The 25,442-nt window shown below is 38.4% G+C and overlaps 1 long non-coding RNA gene across 2 annotated transcripts; it reads right to left on the reverse strand.

The window, feature by feature from the left end:
- Positions 1–25,242, reverse strand: LOC140148100 (uncharacterized). Of its 2 annotated transcripts, none has more exons than XR_011858441.1 (6): positions 25,011–25,242; positions 14,706–14,891; positions 11,176–11,312; positions 9,504–9,620; positions 7,750–7,799; positions 1–307 (listed from the first exon to the last, which is right to left on the reverse strand). It is a non-coding gene; the product is annotated as an uncharacterized lncRNA (long non-coding RNA). The 2 variants fall into 2 exon arrangements; XR_011858442.1 differs by lacking the exon at positions 25,011–25,242 and adding an exon at positions 15,316–15,366.
- Between the last annotated feature and the right edge of the window lie 200 nt (positions 25,243–25,442).

Consider the following 25,442-nt stretch of genomic DNA (forward strand, 5'->3'; position numbering starts at 1 on the left):
TGATGCCACAAGCCACAAAGCTAGCTGGTGCAGAGGAAATGCAGGCCATGAGCTTTGGAACTGGTGACAACCAGAGGCCTAATGAAATCATTAAAATGCTGCTTCATGCTCCATGGACACACATATTTTGTTCATATGCCATCAAATGTGGGTCTTGCCAAAAACTCTCCAATGCTATTATATAGTTCACTTGAATTGACTCCCCTGGTTGCTATTCGACCATCTCCAGCATGTTGCTCCAACCTGAAAAGCCACACCTTTGGATAGAGGAAAGTTGGATCTCCAGCCATATCTACAGGATTGTCCCCTGAAAACAACAAAGATACATGCAGCATGTTAAAAATGAAAATTAAAACATCAATTCACAATGTACACACATACCCCTCACCCCCAGAAAGCAAGTTACACTTACATCGCATACTATATGCCTACCCCTGCCTGTAAGCGCCTCCAGACGAGGACACACATGCATGCAGTGAATCGACATACCATGGACATACTCATACACACTATGAGATGGTACTATCCAAGGGGTTACAGAATACAACCTCTATTATGAGACACACTTCGGAATTTGTATTTTTGTTATTTGCAGCCAAAGCTGGGATGGGCCCGGTTCCCCATGAGGTTCAGTGGTGATTACAAATGCCCCAAACAGACACCACCCACACACCCCTACATCCATGCATTTTGTAGAGTGCAGAAATGGTGATTTTTCTGAGGTGTAATTTCAATTATCTTATCTTTTTACTCTGAGGATTGAACAATTGAAATTTCAACATTTTACATGAAATAATATATTAACAATTTTGATGAGTATCCACCAACAGATTTCCTTTGGGATTATTTCACACATGTACACATTCAAAAATAAATTTCTGTCCCTTTATTTTGAAGTGCATGTACGTACAGAGATTCCAATACAAGCCGGTAGATTAGCTAATTGGTGCATTAGTATGTACCCGCTGAACTGGTTGTTCTTAAAAAACAATGCTGGACCCTGGGGCTTGAATTGAGGGAAGCAAACCCACAAATACCCCTCTAGGACACTTGTGTGGTTGTTAACAATTATAATAGAAAATGAAAATAAAATGTTGATTTTAAGATGTGGAGCCATTTTTGATTTAACTCCTGGTGACCATTAGAGGTCACATGTCATACATGGGTCACTGATTAAAAATGCTCCGATCTTGTTGAAAGACATACCAAATTACTCCTCTGATTAGAAGGATTAAAACAATGTGTTGTGCCATCTATTATGGAGTTGTTGCACAAAAACCGCATATTGGGGTAAAATGACACATTTTTGGTCGTACATGGGTAATAATTTCAACTCACTTCGATTTTGGCAAATAAGGTGTCAAATTGCTCTTCATGATATAAGCCAAGTATTTGATATAAGAATAAAAATAGTATAGAATTCACCTTCTCAATTGAACGAGCAATTGAAGTTAAAGTTTAACAGTGGGCTATGACCCCTATATGGCCTTTGACCTTGTTTGCCATCTATCTCAGTCAGTGAACACAGCACATATATGAAAAACTATTCATTTTCTGATTCGTGTCAGCTTTACAAACAATTTGCCACCGCATTTGTCAAAATTGAACCAAGTTGAAATTTTTACCGTGTAAACCAAAAAAGTCACATTTTTGACCCAAAAATGAGGATTTTGTATACTCCATAACGATATGTCATATATAGCACAAACTATACATTATTTTAATCCTTGTGCAGATGACAAGATTGGAGCAATTTCAATTTTCCACCCCTGTATGGCCTTCCGTGACATCTAGCATTTACTAGGGGTCAAATCCAAAATAGCTCCAAGTCCTAAAATCGACATTGGATCTTGAACTTGATGTGTGGAAACTCTCATGCTTCTACTGAAAGTACACAATGCCTTTAGGTTTGCAGCTCTACTATATAAAAGTGTTTACACAAATTTCCATTTCATTTCATTTTAAGGTAGAGATTGGCAGGGGTGGAGGTAGCCGCCTCTGTTAGAATCTTGCCTCTGTAAAATGCTTCCTGCCCTGATATTTAAGATATTTTATCCTTTTTTTTTCTTTACTTTTTTTGCCTATTTTTGATCATTTTAGTAAAATTTTGCCCCTTGAAAGTTGCCTTCCCTTGCCCCTGGCAAAGTCCTGGCTACACCACTGCATAGAAAGTTAAGCAGCCAGAAAGAAAGGCAGAAAGAAGGTAGATAGTGGGGGAGGGGAGGAGGAGAGGAGATGGAGAGTGAGAGGGGCTGGAAGAAGAAAGAAGAGGAAGAAATGAAGAAAAAAATGCAAACAAATAATGGGAATGAAAGAGAAGCTAGGAAGAGGGATGGGGAGAGAGAGTTGGAGAAAACGGAAATGACGAAGAAGAACGAACAGGGAAAACATGCTCGAAGGGCTATTTCGTTGCTGTTGAATACCACCGACTTTATCACCATTTACAGCAACTGCACATGTAAACCCTGGATATAAACCATGCACATTACAGCACAAGGCAACCATTTGATGATGTCAAAGCATTCTTTGCGTTATGTCATCAGCGCACCAAAGGCAGAATAGTTGACTGCAAACCAGCCAGCACTTGAAGTCTATGGTACATGTAGTACCATCAACCAAGTTATCGACCTCAAGTACTTGGGTTCCAAAATGGGCTCTAGTGTTGGAGACCTAAACAGAAGAAAAGCACTAGCCTGGGCAGCTTTCTGGAAAATGGAACGACTTTGGAGAAGCCCATCCCTGCCAGTTGAAACAAAAATCAATGGAAAACAAGATCAATGCCTTTGCAACATCTTGCTACAGAGTCATATTTAAACATCAAGTGTGTGGATCAGATTCCAAATTAAACGATCTACAATCTGACCAACACCACTCCACTCATTGCCAGAGTCAAGATTCATCAACTCAAATTTCTCGGCCATATACTGCATCTTGAAGACAACGAGCCTGTGAAAGAAATGCCCTTTGTATTCCACCACATGGGAAGAGGAAATTACCGGGACAGCCGCGCACACACTGTTCTTAGAGTATGTCCAGCACCTCGTGGGAGATACTGAAGGGATGCTGTAGCCAAACAAAATTGTTTTGCCTGCCCAAGATCACAATAGTTGAGAGAAAACTTGTAGTCACCTGCAAGCAGCCCCATTTAACATCACAATAATCCAGGTTTATGTGCCAATTTCAGACTATATGATGAACATGTGGAAACCTTTTACACCCAACTGCAGGAAGTCATCAACAAAGGTTTATGTGCCAATTTCAGACTATATGATGAACATGTGGAAACCTTTTACACCCAACTGCAGGAAGTCATCAACAAAGGAAAAAAGAAGGACATTTTGATCATCCAGGGTGGCTGGAATACAAAAGTCGGTGAGGATGCACTGCAAGACTGTGTGAGGAAGTCTGCGGCCCCTCTTGCAATACTGTAAACCAATGAAAGAGGGCTAAGGCTGTTGGAATTTACAAGACTAACAACATGATACTTGCCAACACTCTGGAAAACACAAGCCACCTCGCCGCTGGACCTGGCACTCACCAAATGGACGATACCATAATCAAATCGATTATACTGATGCAGAAGCGGTTTCAGTCAGGAATCAACAAAGAGACAACAAGGACCTACCCAGGTGCAGACATTGGAAGCAACCATGACATGGTGATATTAAACTTCCGAGTCCGGCTAAAGAATTCCAAAAAGACCAAGAGCACCAGGATCAAGTTCAACTTGGACAGACTGAAGGACCCCAACATCTTTGCTTCCTTCAAAGCAACAGTTGGTGGGAAGTTTGCTCCCTTGTTGATGCTCAATGACAATGACGGTGCCGAAATGCTGACATCAAAATTCAACATCGCAGGAAAACACAACCATGGGTTACCGAGGACATATTGGACATGTGTGACAAAAGGAGGAAGCTAAAGAATGATAAGAATACACCAGCAGGTACCAAAGGGTACAAGGAGATCAGGAGAAGTATGAACAAAGCTAAGGACTCATTGGATCCAGAAACACTGTACTGAGCTGGAGGAAAGCCTGGAGAAAAACTACAGCGGAAGAACATTTCAGATTGTCAAAGACCTCACAAAACCTAGACAGCCACGAGTCACCACCATCCAAGACAAAGAGGGGAACTGTCTCACAGAAGAAGAAGGCATACTAAAGAGGTGGACAGAGTATTGCTCAGACCTTTACAACCACCAGACAAATGGAGATCCTGGTGTAACCACAAGCCAGGAATCATCAAACAATGATGACTTTCCCGTCTTGAGGGAAGAGGTGGAGAAAGCCATTAAATCACTTAAGATTGGAAAGGCTCCGGGGTATAGACAATGTTACAGCTGAGCTCATCAGGCATGGAGGCGAAATGACAATTGACATCCTCCCAGTCATTTGCAATAAGATATGGCAATCTGGTGATTGGCCAAAACCATGGACTCAGTCGCTCATCATCTCGTTCCCCAAGAAAGGCAATCTGCAACAATGCCAGAATTACAGATCCATCAGTTTAATCAGTCACGTCAGTAAGGTCATTTTAAAGTATTACTGAATAGGCTGAAACCACAGGCAGAAGAAATTATCTCGGAGGAGCAAGCCGGTTTCAGGAGTGGAAGAAGCACAACGGAGCAAATATTTAATCTGCGTGTCCTGGGTGAAAAATACAACCAACACCAGCAGGTCATCTTCCATGTGTTCATTGACTTCATGAAGGCCTTTGACCGTGTATGGCACAACGCATTGTGGGCCACAATGAAGAGCTACAACATGGGTCAGAAGCTAATCAATTCAATCCAGCAACTGTACAGTAAAGCCAGCATCGCAGTACTTGCACAAGGCAAAATCGGAGAATGGTTTCACACGTCAGTTGGCGTACGTCAAGGTTGCCTGCTATCTCCTACCTTGTTCAATATCTTCTTGAAAAGAATCATGACTGAAGCACTAGAAGACCATTGTGGAACAGTCAGCATAGGAGGCCAAACAATCACAAACCTAATGTTTGCTGACGATACATTGACGGACTAGCAGGAAACAAAGAAGAGCTGGCAGACCTTGTAAAGCGGCTGGACATATCATCAACCAGATATGGCATGGAGATAAGTGGAGAGAAGACAAAGCTAATGAAAAATAATGACGGATACAGATCTATTCACAGCTTAGTTGTTCTTAACCAATACACAAATCCCATGGTAATACATAAAAAGAAAAGCATAGTGAGACTGCAGCATAATATAGCCACAGAGTAAACAAAAGTTGTTTCACATACATAGCTGTAAGTTTAACATCATATTAAATAATGTTACTTGAAAGATGGACATGTTAATTTCACCAAAATGCAACTTTCAAATCTCTTCTTTATAAAGAATACCCTGTCATGGAAATTCTATCAAGAAATATATAATTAAGTATGAAGCCAAATCCAACAACAGAATTTTCAATTGTGATTTTCTAAAAAAGCGTGTTGCATTGAATAGAACTGTATGCAATGCGACCGACGACCTGCCTAACACAAGTTACCCAATTTTGGAAACGGGACACTGATCAAGTCAAGTCAAGTAAAGTAAAACTTTATTAAATCCGCAAGGGAAATTACACTCATGGGTGCTATACTGCTCATAATTGTACAATCTCATAAATGATTGTACAATCTCATAAATATTGATTAGCAACAGGCTAGGGGCCTCATTTTGCAGACCTGTTACTGAAGCCCTTTGAGAATGAAAGTCATGATACTAGGCTACACTTTTGTCTGAATCCATGCATAAAATAGGAAATGGTGAACCAAATATGGGGTTCTCTGCAATTTTGAGGTCAGAATTTGAGTATTATTGTTGACTGTAGGCTATTGAGCTATGCCACTGGATACAATGTATATGACCTTTGGCTTAAATACTGACTGTTGCTATAAAACGAATTCTGTTTTAGAGTAAAGTGAGTCCTGATCCTGAGTAAATTGAACCCGACTTACTTTTCTCCCAAATTAAGTCCTGGTAAAAGAGCTCTTATTTTCACTCTTATACTGATCAATAGTGTGAACAAAACGCGTCTGTGCACTTAAAACAAAGGCATCATTAAAGACACTAAACTTAAATTACCAAATAATGTAATTGGTTAATTGATGGATAATTTTGTTCACAGTGGCGTAGCTGGGATTTTTTCCAGGGGGGCAAGCCTGTATGGGGCGGGGCCCAAATCCACCAAACAAATATTTTGCCGCCCCTTCCTCAACAGCCCGAAAAGGTTGACCCAATTTTTTCCAGGTGGTTTGAAAAAGTGAAGAGCAAAAAAAAAAAAAAAAAGGAATACAAGGGGTAACGCCCTAAAAGCAACTCATTTAGTTCCATTTTTTAACAAAATTTTCAAATTATATCGTTGGCCTGTGGAACTCTCTTTCTCTTTGTTTTCCCCTTTTTTCCATCTCTCTCACTCCTTTATAATTTTGCCCTGCGCTGGGGGGGGGCGCAAATGGGGCGGGGCCCAAATATGCATTGCCAGGGGGGTACTTGCCACCACCCTGCCCCCCGGCAGCTACGCCACTGCTTGTTCAGCATATTTTGACACCTCATTCGAATTATGCGGCATTTTCCCTCAAGTTATACCAATTTGAATGGAAAAAGAGAGGTATTTCAGAAGTGACACATGTTGGCTATTTCTTCCTTCAAGGCAATTCCCACAGGCTTTTGTAGATCAACCTCTAACTTGCTGTGCTCATAGTCAGCATGTTTTGGACAATCTCCCCCAACTTCAGTATTTTCACACCCAATTAGAAAAACACTGTATTCCATGTCTTATGTACAATAAAATCCTATTTACTGTTCACATTTTGCTCACCATTTTTAAGTATTACATCAGTCAAGTTAATATTTTGATAATGATGATGATGATGAATATATGATAATGGTGACGATGATGATGTTGTTGATGAAGATGATGACAATGATGCTGATGAAATTGTTGATGATCAGGTGTTGTGCGCCACAAATTTAATACAATCACACATTTTCCCTTGTCGGCCATGTATTGAACAGGATTATTTTGAAATTTTAAAATGTCTTAGAATATCACAAACCAAACAAGTATGTTAATATCAAATATGAATACAAATTAAAATCACTGGGGTTTGATAGGGAGAGTCGCCATAACTGTTTTAAATACGCCCTGTTGGTTAGGCTCCAATCACTCAGTGTACAAATTGAATGGCGCATACAAGTGTTTACGACAGCTGCGAAATTCATTCCCACAGTATAGAACATATGGTACATTTCTACTGTATATGGTAAGTAGTATACACAATAGCTATACCCAATAGGCCCATATGATATACCACACTAGTTGTTGCAGGGATTTGAGACCATGTTTTTATATTTATCTATAAAAATCCTGGTTCCTTGATCAGCATAGCCACTTTTTGGATCAAGAAATCAGGTTTTGTAAATCAAGACGCCAGTCTCTGCACTGAGGAAACCAGTCTTCTCTTTTATTGGACAAAATAACATTCCAGACGAGTTATTCCTGTAACGCACACCACCTGATGATGATGGTATTATGATAATGATGACGACAAAGAAGATATGGAAAGTATGATGATGATGATGCTGATGACAATGTTGATGATGACGATCATGACAGCAGAGATATGATGATGTAATTATAGCTGCTGTTGATGAAATTTATGATGATATGATGAAAGAAGATGATAATGCTGATAATGATCAATCCAAAATAATGAGCACTACAATCAAACAGAAGTTTACCTTCTGGATCCAAATTTGACAAAACTGCTGGGTTAGACAACAATCTGCATCTGGAAAATATAACCATGTGAATGGATAATAATTTTGTCAAGAAATTTAATTAATTTAAACACAACTATAGTCTTTATTTGAAAACTTAGAAAATTGAAAATTAGAAAATATATTGAGGTCTGTTGAAAATTAGAAAATATATTGAGGTCTGTGCTATTTTAACCAAGAATAGTGTAAAAATTAAATGATTTTGGGGGGCTAACTTCTGAAGGGGCACATCCCCCTCAACTTTTGAGGGGACCATCCTCCCTCATAAACTCCATGCATTGTGTAAGTTAGACCCACATTTTGAGGTGTGTTATTCAATATGGGGGAAAAAATGTGCACCAAATGGCTTCAACAATCAGACTTCGCTTTGAAAAAAAAAACCCATCTTCTGGTGGGGCATATCCCCTCAGACTCCCCAATCTGTCCTGCAAGCATTGAAAGAAATGATCGAGCAAGACATTTACAAAATTAACTGTGTGAGCACAATTAGCCTGAGTGTATCATGCATATTCTTTGGCATTGTAGCTGCAAAACACCATGCTCCTATGGTTGTTGTCTTTGTTTAGCAAACTGTGGGAGGAGTTGTGGATTTACCGGATGTAAACGTAATTAACAGCAAAAAGAATGAGAGTTGTAGCATTCTATAGCGAGCTTTGATCAAAGTGCAAAATGTGATTTCCTTGATTTTCCACTACTTTTCAATTTAGTGCTGGGAGTTACCGTTTAATTTTGTATCCGTTTAAACGGTCGGCATGTTTGGGCGTTTAAACGTGTACATTACCGAGTGGAAATTACATTTTGTGAACAAAATAGCTCCATCATTGGCATATATATACGAAAACTCCTCAAAAAAGTTTGGAAATTTTCAAAAGCGGCTGTATATTAGAAATTTTTGAAATCTATTTCCATGTTGTTTCATATATCAGTGAAAACATTGTGAATGAAAATGCTTGGATGTGATTAACAGTTCTTCAGGTGAAGAACATAAGTCAATTTCTCTTGCTGATCACTTCTTCGTAGTGGTCATTTGCAAGAGAGTTCTAATCAACCATGGTCCGGTTGTCAGATCTGGATATTAGGCTCGAGCTATTGGTCAGCTTGAGGCTAGCATAACTCCAGCGAAACAAGTTGCGGCAACTTTAGTGGTTTCTCGCAGTATGATCTCCAAGCTCAAAGCTAAGTTTCGTCAGACCGGGGATGTCAATGTCAAGGGTAATATGATAATATCGATAACAGGAGAGACCAGACTGGTTGTAGTCAATGGAAATCTAAATGCAATCAAATATCGAGATGACAATGATTTGGCACATTTCGTTTGAGACCTCCTTGTCTTTCAAAGACAGTTACTCAACCATGGAATAAATTACGATTACAAGTTTGGTGTCATTGTATACAGAAAAGAACAATTGTATTGATATGAAACAATACGGAAATAGATTTCAAATATTTCTGATACTTAGCCGTTTTGGAAAGTTTCCAAACTTTTTTGAGGAGTTTATTTAATTTAACAGCAGAATGTGACATGAAACAGGATCTAATTGTTTTGTTTTTAAGCCTTTCCTAATGTATAAGTAACATGCCACTTTTCCATTTTTCAAAACATAATGTTTCTATATTAAGTTGTTTTGGCTAGATACAAACAAGCTAATTAATATATGGTATAATTTTTTCCTGATAGCAATTACAAATTGTATGATTGAAAATTGTGCACTCACCCACATGTTAATGCTCCTCTCCAATATTTAAGTGGTACATTCTCACACACCAGCACTCAGCTTTTGCCTAACATGTTAATCAAGATTGGTGGAATTTTCCCCAGCCATGTTAATAATCTACACAGACAACAGAAATACAAACAAATTGCATAAGCACAAGAAGAAAATTCACATCTAGACAACTTTAGGGTTGCAAACATGACTGAGTAAACAACCAAAATAAAACAAAAATGGCCTTGGGTTATCACACAAAATAACAGAATGAAGCCTAGCCTAGAGAGGTAACAATGACAATTTGGGTTACAAGCTCTGGCCTGTAGAAATGATGATGAATATTAGGGTTGCAAGTCTTATGTAGGGTTATTGGTGAAAATTATGGTTAGCACTGATGAAAATTAGGCCTATGATTCAGTTAGGGCTAGGGATATGGTTAGGTTTATGGGCAGGGTCAGGGTTATAGACAGTATCAGAGGGGCATGGATTACTCAGCAGTCAAGTTAGCTCAATCGATAAGGCGTTTGACTATATGGTACGACTGCGGGTTCGAACCCTGGCAGTGCCTAGTATGCTCACATGGAAAAATGAGTTAGCTTGAAATTCCCTGGACAGGAACTTACTGCTAATCGTTGTAACCTGTACGAAACTCGGGGAGCTGATGGTTGCGAAGGTGATTTGTGGAATACTCTTGAAGCAGTAAAGTCCCTGATTTGTTGTTTAATGGTTTATGGAATGATGTGGAGCCGTAGTGGTCAGCGACAACCTGTAAAGTGTGCCGAGGCTTGTGGATCAACGTCTAGGCGTTGTGCCTGTGCGTAGGGCACTACTATATGCCAACAATATATAAGCTTACCAAAAATGGTGCAATTTTAAGTTTATCAACTAATTTTCATGCAGTGACAACTTGAAAATTATAGCAAATCACACGTCAGCAGTCACTTTTTTTAAATGTTCAAACCATCGGTGGATATGATTTTCTCCAATTTTCGAACAGGAAATTGTGAAGCCTTGCACGGCATAATGCGTCTATGCTTGTTGCAATGTCGCTACATCAGTTTCAATTGGCCACCATATAACCCAACTTCAGTACCCAATAGTCACAAATCACCAGGTTTATGAAGCTAAACAGGCAAGAAAACACCACCAAATTGATATGATAGACCAGGGGCTATTTTAACGTGTCTCACCGTCACGTTCGTGCAATGAGATAAAAGTGTTGATGAAGTAGAGAGCGTTTCAAAAATAAAAAAAATGACATTTTTACCTGAATGTGACCGTAAGAAAGGCTCTACCATTGTCTACTATTAAAGCATATCTACACGGATGGTTAATTGTCACTGCACGAATATTTTATCTCGTCACATACGTGACGGTGAGGCACGTTAAAATAGCCCCTGTGATAGACATTAAAGTAAACTTGAAGCATTTGATCAAAGGCAGTTTGAAAATTGCAATAAAAATGCACCAATAAATGCTTCCCCATTGAAGTAAGTAGGCCCGAAGAAGAAACCCTGAAAATCCACCCAAAAATCAGGAAAGAAGACATGAATTTGGCCTTAAAAGCCTCAAAATTGGCTGACAATATATAGGAATTCCTGATTAATCCTGAAAACATACATCTTTGAAAGGGTCCTTCTTTCTTGACCTGAGAGCTTCTTAGCACTTTGAAACTTACACTTTCTGAAAATTGAAGGTCAGCTGGTGGCAGCCAGTGCAGAGAAAGCAGAGTCAGTGGGATTTTGCAGAAAATTGCTGACTAGATCACCCTATGACCATACAGGTAAATGCCAGATCAAAAATAGCTTGTTGTTTCTGAAATACAAAACATTTTGAAAGCTTAGTAAAATCTTCATAACAAGTAAGATCCTTCTCATTTCTTCTTATAATCCAAGCCTAATACTGATTTTGATTGTTTTCTATTTAAAGTACTATGTGTATTTAGCTTTCAATTTTAGCTTTTAAAAATTGTATGTTTCTAACAGAAGATACAGGATATTGCATAAAAATGGTTCAAAGTTTTGACAAAACAACTTATTTTGAAAATCTGTAAAATTACTTATCGTTCAGCACAAACTTATTTGGAAAATGTTAAATGCAGGTATTTTTGTTGTGTCCTGTCGATTTCTAGTATTTATGATGTTATAAAGCAATCCTTTTATGGAATAAGTACATATCCTTGATTGACCTTATAGGCCTACTATTCTTTCTTTGGCAGCAGTTTTGAAGATAATTATTTAGGTGTGTGTGAGTTTCCTCATTTTAAATGCTGGCAGATATGCATTTGTCATAAAATTACAGTTATGTATTTGTTCACAGTATTTTGGCAAACTTAATTGCAGCTAGGTTTAAATGTGAAGATAAAATGTGCTGCAAGGTTTCCTCAAGGAAGTTATTTTTTCTGTAATTATGACACATATTGGGTAAAAAAATTGTGTTTAAACTGACATAAAAAGTACATTTTTTAACATATCTGAACTCATATTGAAATGTTTCACTTAAACAGTATTCAATTGTAGGCTCTACATCTGTACCAAATTTAGTGTATTTCCTAATTCTGTTGGTCAGGCTGACGTCTCAAAGGGGAAATAGCCTTGTAAAACCAGTCTGTGCAAATGCGCACACTTGTGCAAAGAGCACGAAGGGGACAATGTTCCTGGATGTCCGACCGAGTGAATGTATGGTTTCTCCAATATATTGTACAATACGGCTAGACAATGGTGATAATTAAGCATCCACATGTTATGAGGCCTTTGTATTTAAGCTGCAGAATGGATTAATGGAAATGTAGCCAAAATATGCAAATTAGCTCATTAATATTCATAAATAAGTTGATCATTTTATTGCATTTAAACTGCACAATGGATTAATGAAAATCTAGGCAAAATATGCAAACAAGCTCATTAATATTTATAAATATGCAAATAACATCACACAAAAATATACAGCACATGAAGCCACCATATCCTATCATTATACCAAGTTTGATGTTCTCAAAATGTTTTTGAGATACCGGTACAGTACATTTTTATATACCATGTCCCACATGCATACATCACTATATGAAACCAATTTTTGGTGTTTTTTTTACCATCCAGAGTTCAATTTTTGCAGATAAAGCGAGGCAAAAAACTGGCAAAAACCTGTTTTGCATGTTTTTGCCCAGTTTAATTCCTGGCAAAAACTCACAATTATAGTTACTCAAACATTAAAAAGTAGCACAAAACTTTTAATGAATCATTCAACGTATTTTTTTGTCTCATCAAGTCCTTAAAATGAAAAAGTTTTGAATTTATTATATATGCCGCATTTCGGTTAAATGGACAAGAGCAATGAAAACTCATGACTTTTATCCTGTACCAGTACAAATATCATATGACTGCATGGCGACGTCAGCAATTAAGCCTTTTGATTTCACACCACCAAACAAATCCCCATAGAGATATGTACTAAATTTGCCTTCAGAAAACATCACTTTTTCTTTGCAGCTGAGAGACTCGGTACTTAGCGACAGCTATGATGGTTGAAATTAGCCCTAGCATGATCCCTCTGGCTGGGTAAAATTATATTGACCACCATTATCTTGTCACAAAAATCGTGCAATATTGTCAAAAGTGAACTCTAAGAAATCGATGTTTTAATAAAAAAATGTCAAAATTATGCACAAAACATCCTTATATTTTAAAACGGTAAGACTTTCACGCTTGTAAAAGCTGTTTCTGGTGCATGGTCTAAATATGCATCTTTTTGCACCAATAAATCTATAATGTCTGCTTTCAGTGCGCCAAAATTCAAAATAATTATAAAATCTTAGTGGCATTTTGACTGCAAATTTTTGTTTTGTTTACACCACATTTGCTGGCGTGAACAACATACCGAATGCGCCTAGTCTGCGTTGAACATACGCGCAGAGATGCACTACGTCATGCTACTTAAATCGCGGCGTAATCCCAATATTTCGCATTCGCGCATTTCTGACTCATATTTCCGTCAATTTACTATGCTGTCTTGAGCCATGTGACTTTTTAGAGTTGATAAGAGTGAAACAAATCAAGCAAAAATACGAGTAAATATTAGCAAGTTGTATCAGTTTCAAGTGAAAGAATACATCTTATAGTGTTGATAAATCTCAAATTCGGGCGTGAACGAATGTGTCTTCCATTACCCCACTACACCCCTGGCCAATGCTGTGCCTATTTTTGCATTTTTTGTCAAATATTATAGTGCTCACAATTGATGACAAGTAAGGTATGTTTATTATAGGGGCAAGACTACAACTACTGTACTGAAAATTCAGCCACTCAAAGCAAGTACTTAGTGATTTATTGATCAAATATTGGTTTTCCCTATTTTTGATTATAACTCCTAAACTGTTGTCTGTGCTGAAATAAAATTTCCAGTGCAGTAGTTGTTGTCCTTGCCCTTATAATATACATACCCAAATACTTGTCCCCAATGCACTATGATTTTTGATAAAAATGCAAAAATAGGCACAAAATTGGGCAGGGGTGTAGTACCCACTTAAAATCATTAAAACATACTTGATCTCTCCCATCTGTGGTATACTTGCAGGAATTAATATTACTAATTAAAGGAGGATTTCGTGATCCTAGCATCCTCTTTTTACGACATTTTCCAGTAGATATCCACGAAAAAAGCTTATTTCCAAAATTTCAGTTGATTCCGATTTTTGCGCTTTGCGAGTTATGCATGATTATGTGTATTACACTGCTCCATAGACAATGTGTTGTAATTTCGTTCTGGTGCACCAGAACAAAATTCAAATTTGGCGATATTTTTGCTAAACGAATTAATCTGCAAGAAATATTTGGTACATAAACATTATGTAGCCAGAGGTATCCAGTGGTGTAAAAATCTCAACTTTTTTTTTGGGAAAAGTGGGGACGAGGCTGTGGATCACTTAAATGCCCCTTTAATCATGATCAATCCAAATTTGGCTAAAATTATGTAAATTTCTGCTAATTTTAATGCTGAAATTGGGAATGCATGTTTTTTTTTCTGATTTGAAATTCAAGGAAGCACAACCATAATACTATTTGGTCTATTTGGTGGTGTGAAATCTGAAGACAGCAGCATGTGTCTGATGATTGTTTCCTATTTCAGACTATCTGTAAATTAACTTATTTTTAGCATAACTTGAGCAAGAAAGTTGGTTAAAATTTATTTTCAAGCAGAATCATTGTGTACCTGATATCTGCTATCTACTGAAGATAGCATTGTGATTACCATGACACCATATCCCACATTAGAACAGGCAGCAGTCGATCCACTCCCAACAACCACAATGACATTCTGGATGATCCTCTTTGTGTTTCTCTACCTTCTGCTCCACTAGCCACTACAAATTATCGAGGTTCATCATCAATCCAAGGTCTATAGTCACGCATGTATATACATGCATGCAAACAAACAAACATAAAAACAAACAAACATGAAATTAAAAGCTTAGGATTTCCTGAATTTACAGTCAAGAGTGCCAGGCAGCTAGACAGACACGCAGAAGCAGTTAATGTTGAATTACATGGGTCTTAGGTGAAATCTTAAGCTTATAACCTATAGTACATGTACAAGGTAAGCTTACCTAATCTTGGCGTTCATTTCATGATCTCCAGCGCACAAGTTCACAATGAGTTCATGATGCTTTCTGCGCACTGTCGGTAATGACATTGCATTGATGCATACATTATGATTGTAAACAAAACGTGCACACATGGGTGTAAATCCATCTATGAAATTTAAACACGCACAAACTCTCCCATTATGGGTCAGAACTCACCTTAGCATTTACAGAACTCACCTTAGCATTTAATACTAGTAAATGGTGCCTTTTCTGCAATTTTAGCTTTCTACATAACTCATAATCAAAAGTGTCTCACAGTGAATACAAACATCGATTCTGCAATAATGGTTTGAAGGAACAAGCTTTCAAATGGGACCAATTAATTCATTACTGTGTGACAAAGTAACATAACTTTTTGAACGCCCCTCATACATAACTGAACCTGGAACCTTTGAATCACCGGACCGATGCCCTACCAACAGAGCTATTGAGTCAGATGGAGAAGAGCAGTGATGATATTATCTTTATTAGTATAGGGCTTCGATTTAATACCTGCAAACTCAGTGTACTATAGTAATATAAGGGGCTGTGCAATAATTATGAGCCCTGATGGCTTATATGGGGGAGGGTAAAATTGATAATCAATAATGATTACATGGTCATTTTTTTAGGTGAAATCTTAATTAAAGCTTAACCACCTTGTACATGTACAAGGTAAGCTTACCTGATCTTGGCGTTCATTTCATGATCTCCAGCGCACAAGTTCACGATAAGTTCATGATGCTTTCTGCGCACTGTCGGTCACGACATTGCATTGATATCCATATCATGCATACATTATGATTGTAAACAAAACGTGCACACATTAAACATGCACAAAATCTCCCATTATGGGTCAGAACTCGACACCTTACCATTGGTACATTACCAGTAAATGGTGCCTTTTCTGCAATTTTAGCTAGTAAACTACATAAATCATAATCAAAAGTGTCTCACAATGAATGCAAATGCTTATAAATCAAAACTTTATTCAGCACAGGGCTCAATCAAAGTTTGCTCCAGCTAGACTCATACACACAGGCCAATGCAGATTTCACACCACCAAATAAATCCCCATATAGAGATATGTACTAAATTTGCCTTTAGAAAACATCATTTATTCTTTGCAGGAGCGACTCGGTTCTTAGCGACAGCTATGACGGTTGAAATAAGCCAGCCTGATCATTATTTTTTATGACTGTACCGGTACCTCGAAGCCTATGATGTCTGGGAATTACCTAATTTACAGGCAAAATCGTGCCAGGGTTTCTGTAAAGAAAAGGCTGCTTAAAATCATTTTATACTTCATCTCTCCCATCTGTGGTATATACTAGCAGGAATTAATAATTAATCATGATCAATCCAAATTTGGCTAAAAGTATGCACATTTCTGCTCATTTTAATGCTTAAATTGGGAATTAATGCATGGGTTTTTCTGATAATTGAAATTCAAGGGCTCACAACCATATATTACTATTTGGTGTTCTGAAATCTTTTGGACCTTGGATGATCTTCAAGGACGCTCATGCCATCCTTGAACTCGAAGGACTATTTCGTTGCTGTTGAATACCACCGACTTTATCACCATTTACAGCAACTGCCCATATCAAAAAAATAAGGTAGCGGATGCCTACCCGGTGCTGATCCGCAAGGTATCCGATACCTTGTGGATGTCATTTTTAAAGACATCCAATGGCACCCGCTAGCGGATTAGTTTTCGGATGCCTCAAAGTCAGAGTTGGGAGCTACGGGTAGGTATCCGTGCCTTAACAAGTTATCCAAAAGGCACCCGCTAACTTAGTCAATAAAAGGGAGGCATCCGAAAGGGCACCCGCTAACTTAGTCAAGAAAAAGGAGGCATCCAAAGGTATCCACTAACTTAGTCAATAAAAGGAGGCATCCAAAAGGTATCCACTAACTTAGTCAATAAAAGGAGGCATCCAAAAGGTATCCACTAAGGTCACATGATCACCAACTGCCATTTCAAATTTGCTGTTGGATTCATGCAACAAGCTGTTCTCTTGATGGTGGTGTTTTGGTCTCTTCACACAAATCATTCATTCTTTATGGAGAATTTTATACTACAGATGACTACAATGACTATATATATATGCACATGTAGATGCACAGGTAAATTAAAGATTTGCAGAGTTGCATTTCAAGCAGTAAATGTTATAAGCTTATCAACTGCTTGTACATAATGTGTGCAAAGGCTGCTGAATTTTGCAGTATGCACTTGCAAGTATCCAAAATTAGTTTTCTGTGATAACCTTGCTTCAGTAGCCACTGCAAATTGGATTCATATCATTGGCAATTACTGATACATGTCTAAAAGGTTGGAGATCGGAGGTATAATTGTACAATGCCGCAAAGTATAGCATGTGGTGTACTGGGGGGGGCACATCAAAATTTTTGGTGGGTATATGCTCCCCGAATTTTGAGGTGGTGGGTCTTTGGGAGCTGACGCACTGCGGTAAAAGGGGTCTTTCGAGCTGCGAACTGGGCTGTGAACAAGTAAAATGGGGTCTTTTGGAGCTGCGAAAAGTCAAAATCAAGGGTATTTCTTGGCTTTTTGGTTGAAAATCGCTTGAAAAAACAAGAAATATGAGGAATAAGCAATTTTGGGTCTTTTAGAGCTGAAATTATCAAAATCAAGGGTCTTTCAGAGCTTTATTTTGGTCAAATAATAGGGGTCTTCGGAGCTGCGAAACCCAAAAAGGGGGGACTTTCCGGGGAGCATACCCGTATGGTCATTTGTGTTGAGTGCCCCCGGTGGTGTACCTCTGGGCCCGGGTTGGCACTTATAGGAGTCTGAAACCTTTAAAACAAAATTGTCCAGGCCTAATTGGATTTTAGTTTTGCATTTTACTTTGTGTTATCATGTCATTATGTAGGCCTACAATTTATGCTTGGGACTCAAAATCATTTAGTGTTCAGGAATTCATTGTGTTTTACAGATTTTGTGTTAAAGTAAATTCCAATGTACCGTGCACGTATTACAGTAAAAACTGCACCATGATAATAAAGCTCACATGTTCGGCCGGTTTGTTGTATCCATGTTATACTCACTCAATGTATTGCCGCATTTACATGAACTTCCACAAGAATGTTGCCTGAGGGGCTGTGCAATAATTATGAGCCCTCAGCCCCTGGGGAGGGTAAAATTGTGGGGGCCAAGAAATTTTTGGCGAGCCGAAAGGGGGGGGGGACAAGCAATTTTTTGCCATCCGGGAGGGGGGGAAAAGCGGTTTTTGGCACACATTTACGGGGCACGTACCTTTTAAAGAAAACGCTCTAAAAAGGCTTAGGAAAACAGTACAGAAACGCTTAAATATGCAAATTTTCCTGCTCGCAGTGCTCGCAACATGTATCTAGACCATTTAAGGTTTGTAAATTGGGATCACAAAAATTTGGCATGCACGGGGGCAACTGAATTTTTAGTGGACCGAGAGGGGGGCAAGTGATTTTTGGCGAGCCGTTCGGGGCTCATAATTATTGCACAGCCCTAAATATATGCCGACCAAGTGCGGTTTGTTGAAAACCATTGATGCTAATTGAAATGTGCCAAATGACATCGGGTACTTATCCGGTGGTCTCCAAAAAGCCATCGGATAGTTATCCGAAGCGCATACACTAACGGTTCTCAAAAGTTTTCCACAAAAGGCACCGAAAGGCACCGGTACTTATCCCATTGCTATTCACAATACCGTGGAGGCACCCGATAGGCACCGGTACTTATCCGGTACTTACCAGATGGCTATTCACAATACCATGTAGGCACCCGATAGGCACCGATACTTATCTGGTACTTACCCGATGGCTATTCACAAGTGACCAGATACCATGGAGGCATCCACTAAAATTTATCGGGTGCTTACCCGGTATCTACCTAATTTGCATGTCATTTCAGCCGGTGCTTACCCGGTGAGTAGCGGATAGGTATCCGCAAAGTTGTGTTTTTTCGATATGGGTGCACATTAAATTGAATTTCATTTGAATTTTCACCTCCGTAGGGAGCAAATTAAATTATGATGACCATTTTGGTAGAATTCAAGGAGATAGGCTGCAGGGTGTCCTAACCATATACAGTGATGCAAACATCGAATACTGCTGCAATAATGGTTTGAAGGAACAAGCTTTCAAATGAGACCAATTCATTACTGTGCGACAAAGTAGCATACCTTGTTCTACAAACTTGACCGCCCCTCATACATAACTGAACCTGGGACCTTTGAATCACCGGACCGATGCCCTACCAACTGAGCTATTGAGTCGGATGGAGAAGAGCAGTGATGATATCATCTTTATTATTATACAGCTTCAATTCAATAACTGCCCACTATCATATGGAATATATATGCTTTGAATTGAAATAAAATAATATTGTAAATTCACAGCTTAAACTTCATTTGTGCAGTTCTTGGGGTGTGCGGTTCTCGACACAAAGTGTCAGCCTCAATGCTTCCACCATGAGCTAGGGGTAAAAATCATATATAGGGGAGACCTGGGCGAGTCCGCCCTATTTGTTTCAATCTCGCCTAGAGAGGACAATTCTCATAGGCCTATTAGAAGGGGCGGATCCAGAAATTTTCAATAGAGGCGCCGAGCCGCCGCCACCGCTGACTCGGCGCCCCACAAAGTCAGGCGCCGCTCTGCAAAAATACACAGAGTCAGGCGCCAATCTGCAAAAAAAAAATAGAGGGCGCCCCTCTAAATCTGCCCTGGCTATAGTTTTTACATTTTTAAGCTGTATATGTACTATAGCTAAATACTACCACATTTGTAAGGACATTGAGCTTTCATAAACAGTGGTATGTGTAATACTGATACCACTTAACTTTAACTAGAGCGGTTACCGCCCCATAGCTGAACCATGGGGCTTTGGCAGTATATTGTGGTACATGTATACCCCTTAATGACCCCTTAATGACCTCAAATGAATTTTAAAATATTTTTAACATGTTTAGAGTGTCATAAGGATCATTGCATTTAAATATCAGCTCAATTGGAGCATTTTTGAAACCTTGACCTTTGAACCCTTTATGACCCCTTAATGACCTTTTAAAAATGAATTTTAAAATATTTTAAACATGTTTAGAATGTCATGTCATAAGGATCATTGCATTTAAATTTCAGTTCAATTGGACCATTTTGAAAACTTGTCCTTTGACCCCTTTATTGACCCCTTAATGACCTTAAATGAATTTGAAACTATTTTAAACATGTTTAGAATGTCATAAAGATCATTGCATTTAAATATCAGCTCAATTGGAGCATTTTTGAAAACTTGACTTTTGACCCCTTTATGACCCCCTAACCCTAACCGCCTAAGGGCTTTTTGGCGACGGGAAGGGAAAGAAGGAATGAATAAAGAGAGTAAAGAGAGAAAAGGAGGAAAGCTCTGGGTGGGATTCGAACCCGAGACCCCTCGCATGCCAAGCACTTGGTCGGCGACACTTTGCCACGGGTCTTGGGCTTCGCTGGCCAGCGAAACCGTGCCTATATGTCACTTAGGCGATTGCGTCATCACACCACGTGGGATGCATGCACGAACAGCGCATATATCAAGTAGTATTTTGTAGCATTCAGGAGGGTTAGGGTTAAGGAAGCCTATACTGAGTTTCGATAGTGGTAACCTAACCCTAACCGCCTAAGGGCTTTTTGGCGACGGGAAGGGAAAGAAGGAAAGAATAAAGAGAGAAAAGAAGGAAAGAAGTTGTTTGCTCTGGGTGGGATTCGAACCCGAGACCCCTCACATGCCAATCACTCGGTCGGCGACACTTTGCCACGGGTCTTGGGCTTCGCTGGCCAGCGAAACCGTGCCTATATGTCACTTAGGGCGATTGCGTCATCACACCACGTGGGATGCATGCACGAACAGCGCATATACAAGTAGTATTTTGTAGCATTCAGGAGGGTTAGGGTTAATGGCCTTAAATGAATATTAAAATGTTTTAAACATTATATTTAGAATGTCATGAGGATCATTGCATATAAATTTCAGCTCAATTGGAGCATTTTCGGTTAAAATGACCCCTGTGACCCCTTGGATGACCTCTGATGTTAGGAAATATTTATTATATTCTTTACTCCTTCCTCTTTCATTTGACACCACTTGGGGGGTTCATACCTTCGTGGCATTTAAAAATATGTCCATTTCAGACCAAATGGTTGGTAAGGAAGTATTAAGTAAGTAAGTAAGCAAGGAAGTAACATACACTATAGTAATATAGGTTGATACCATTTCATGGTTCAGCAAAAATATGCTTGCATGTAGTTTTACTCTTCTTACGGTATTATTATATTTTGCATAATCGCCGATAGCGAGATCAATAAATTCAGGTATCATGCGAAAGTACCCGTCCAATTTTATTATTATGTCTTCAGAATCTTTTTTGGTCCAAAACATTTTTAGTAAAAAAACATGAGTTTTAGTAGAAAACACTCTTTTGGTAAAAAACATGACATTGCTTAAAATTTGATTTCTGCTCAAAGTGTGATTTTGGTAAAAATGTGTGATTTTTTGGTAAATAATGTGATTTTTGGTAAAAATGTGATTTTTGGTCAAAAATGTGATATTTGGTCAAAAATGTGATTTTTGGTCAAAAATGTGATTTTTGGTCAAAAATGTGTTTTTTGTTCAAAAATGTGTTTTTGTTTAAAAAGTAATTTTTGTTCATACTACGGCAAAAAAATCACACCAAAAGAGACATACATGGTGACTTTTGTATAAACTAGATGAAATATGAACTCTATGAAGAGGTTACAGACCGATACACAAATTTATCGGACAGCCGATACACAGATTTATCAGACAGCCAGGTTATGTACAAAGTATAGGATGCAAGAGATTCTGAAGACATAATGAAGTTGATAGGTCCTTGCACTAAACTGCAGAGTATATTATTGACAAATTTATAGGCAGAATATGCAAATAAGTTTGTCATTAGCGCAAAATAACAAGTGAAGAAAAACATGCTTTACACATTGTATGCGGAAGTGAAGACAAGATGGTGACTTTGGACGAAATGCAAACTCAGTATACTCAGTAAATCATCCAAATGACATGGAAAATATGTGAAATTTTTCAATCAATCATGAAATATTAATGGAATCGATGCATGCCAAAAAAAACTTGAGTAGATCCGTATAGTTAAATAGTTAGTACGGTACCAGGGGTATTAAATTATTATGTAAGCTTTCTTGATCTACATCACCAATTAATTCACATACTTCACGAGTATTATTGCTCTACGTGAGAAAATGTTTACTTGCTCAGTCCATGGTGATTGGACGCACGCAAACATAGCCTACAATGCTCGCACGTTGCATAAATAGCTCGCGAGTATGCATGCGTATGGCCGTGTGTTTTGACCTCGCCACCCTTAGCGTTACATCACAAATATTATGAATTTTTACACCAATCAAGTGAAACTTGATTCAACCATCAACCCTAAACTAGCAAAAGTATACATTTTTGCTGAAGCTGAAGGCAAAAGCAATTTAAATATACACATTTCAACTCATTGTACAGGGTGACCTTGAAGTTATACAGGGTGGAATAAAAAAATTCCAAATAAAAAATGGGTCACTTAATGCATTGCTTATTACTAACTTGCAGTTATAAACTGAAAGTAAACAACATTGATTTGGTTAGAGGTTAGGGGGAGCCTACTGACCTTGGGAGAAAAAAAATCACAGCTGTTTGGTAATCTTGGAATACAGGGTGTCCCAAAATATGTTAAATTTTTTTTACAATTCAACATATTTTGAACTGAAACATTTTATCCCTAACCCATACAGAAAAAGTAAGTCCATATTCAGATTCCTCATCATATTTCCTCTCAGAAAATGTATATTTTGACTATGATAGGGTAAGTAATTAAAAATTTAGAGCAACTTTTAGATTTTGAAGACATCCGCATCACTTACTACAGTGTTTAATATGAAAACGGGTAGTTTTGTATGTAAAAGTTTGTATTTTATAGACTAAACCAATCGTAAAGTGTTCAAAATGATTAAAAACAATTAGCAGAATTAATAATCTTTCAAAAGAGCTCTTAACCATGTCTGTAGCCCATATGGATGTATGGATATGATCAGTTGATTCAACGCGCACACACAAAATCTTTATTTCCCATAGACTTTGCACATACCGCCACCGCCTCAACCGCCACCGCCTCAACAACCACCTCTGCCATTCTGAACTCAAACAACTGTACCTCCACTATCTTAGCTGATAAACAATTCTCCTTTGGAGGTCTGTTAGGGCACTCATTTAGCTACAAAATGACACCAAACACACTACAATACCTTTTGTTTAAGCAGAGATATAACAATTTGAACGAGTCTCGATTTGGAAAAGCGTAACAAAACCACCATTTTTGGGTGGCGAGTTCAAAACGCGTGGCCGTATATCTTATAAACATCTCAAAAAAAGTAACTAACCCCCCCCCCCTAAATAATGGCCATTTACACATGCAATTTACTGCAACTTTCAAATCTTGGGTTTATAATACATTGATTTAAATGTACGCTGTGACATCAATATTTAGTAAATTTCTACAAATGAGGTGTCAAAATGTGCAGAAATAAATGCTGCTTTCAACACATTTTACAGATTTGTAATACAATCACCCATTTTGAATATAAATGGTCTTTATTTAAGGATGATTAGAGATTTTTGAGATGTTTATCTGTTCTAGCAGGGCTTGCATTGTTTAGGAACGGAAAGCCGGGTGTAGATGTTGTTTATCCATCCCGCCCATATCCAACACTTCAATTCCGTGGTCCAAGCTGTGCGCCAAGCGTAGACGAGCGTACACACACAAGAAATAAACAAGCCGATTGAACCATTGGTGCGTCGGCCCGGTGCGTAGTAAGGCGACCTTGTCACGTCACGCGATCACAATTCACCAGCGCTGCACCGGACCACGGAATGCGGAAGTAATAAAAAATTAACTTTAGACGAGCTAGAACAACTGGTAACCAGCGCCAGTGGCACTGTGCAGTACCGGTCTGCTTTTCAATTGCATGGTGCACACATGCACAGGTTACATGTATAAGTAATTTACGTGTAAAATGCCTATACGGTGATCCACCCAAAAAAAAAAGAATCATCGTATAGATCCCTGTACTACTATACTATACTATGCAATAACATGAAACTACGCTGCATGGCCATACATGGTAATGCAGATGTGTTTAGGACTATGCCAGACTAGTAGTCTACATGTATGCCACTGGTCAGTGCCGTACTATTACGCTGACTTTCGTATTCGGCGAGGAGGACGATTTCGACCTCCTGGTTTGTTTACAAACAGAGAGGTAGACAAAAGACCGTTCTGCTTGTCCAAACACTCAAGTATCAGAAGGATGGTCCACAATAGCGTGATTCACGTAAGATGAATAGGGATTAAAAAGCTGTGAAGTAGGACCATGTGCTTCTATTGTCCAATTTGCCATCAAGATTTCATAAGGAAACAGTTCAGACCCAGTACACGATCATGTCAGAAATTAATATTTTGTTCTGGGTCTGATTATTCGGACTAGCCACTGGTAATTGTATGAACATGATGAACGTATTTTGGTGATTATGATTTAACATATTTATAATTTCATTTTTTTGCAATCTTAATCCCATTTTCTGCTTATATTTATGGGTCAAAATGTTATACTGTAGCGTTTTGTAGGACAAAATTCCGAAACATAACGATGAAAATGGTTCCGAATTTTGACCCACGTACGTACTACTGCCTGCACTGACTGGCATGATGACCACGAATTATGATCGACGAAACATTCTGTTTCCATACAATTGTAGGGTATTATATGGAGTACGCCAAAAGAAAAAAACCCGACACATCTTGGCCGGGGTTTACATTGACTCTTACCTTTTCATAAAATCATGAAATGTCATGACTAAATCATGAAATTATAGCTCCTATCATCGCATCATAAACAGCACCAGCAGTGCAGTCACATGATGTTTTGATTTTCGGTGGCTCCCAATATTCATCGAAAACGCTCCCTAACGTGTGTGGAACCGCTACAAACATGGTACAGTGTAAATGTATGCTAGTATCCCTTGTTCATCGATTACTACAATACCATGTGAGACTACAATATATTTTAACACAATGGGCAATGCATACTATCTTTTTCTCGTATCCATTGGTTAACATGTACTAATATGAGAATAGGCTGAGGCATTATACTTATTATTTTAACAATGGTGATCTGTGCCGGTAATATTTAATTTTCCTGCACCATTTTTGCACATTTTTATTTGTTCCGTTTTTCATAATTTAACACGGTATAAAGCA

The sequence above is a fragment of the Amphiura filiformis genome, chromosome 3 (assembly GCF_039555335.1).
Source record: "Amphiura filiformis chromosome 3, Afil_fr2py, whole genome shotgun sequence".
NCBI classification, from domain to species: Eukaryota; Metazoa; Echinodermata; class Ophiuroidea; order Amphilepidida; family Amphiuridae; genus Amphiura; species Amphiura filiformis.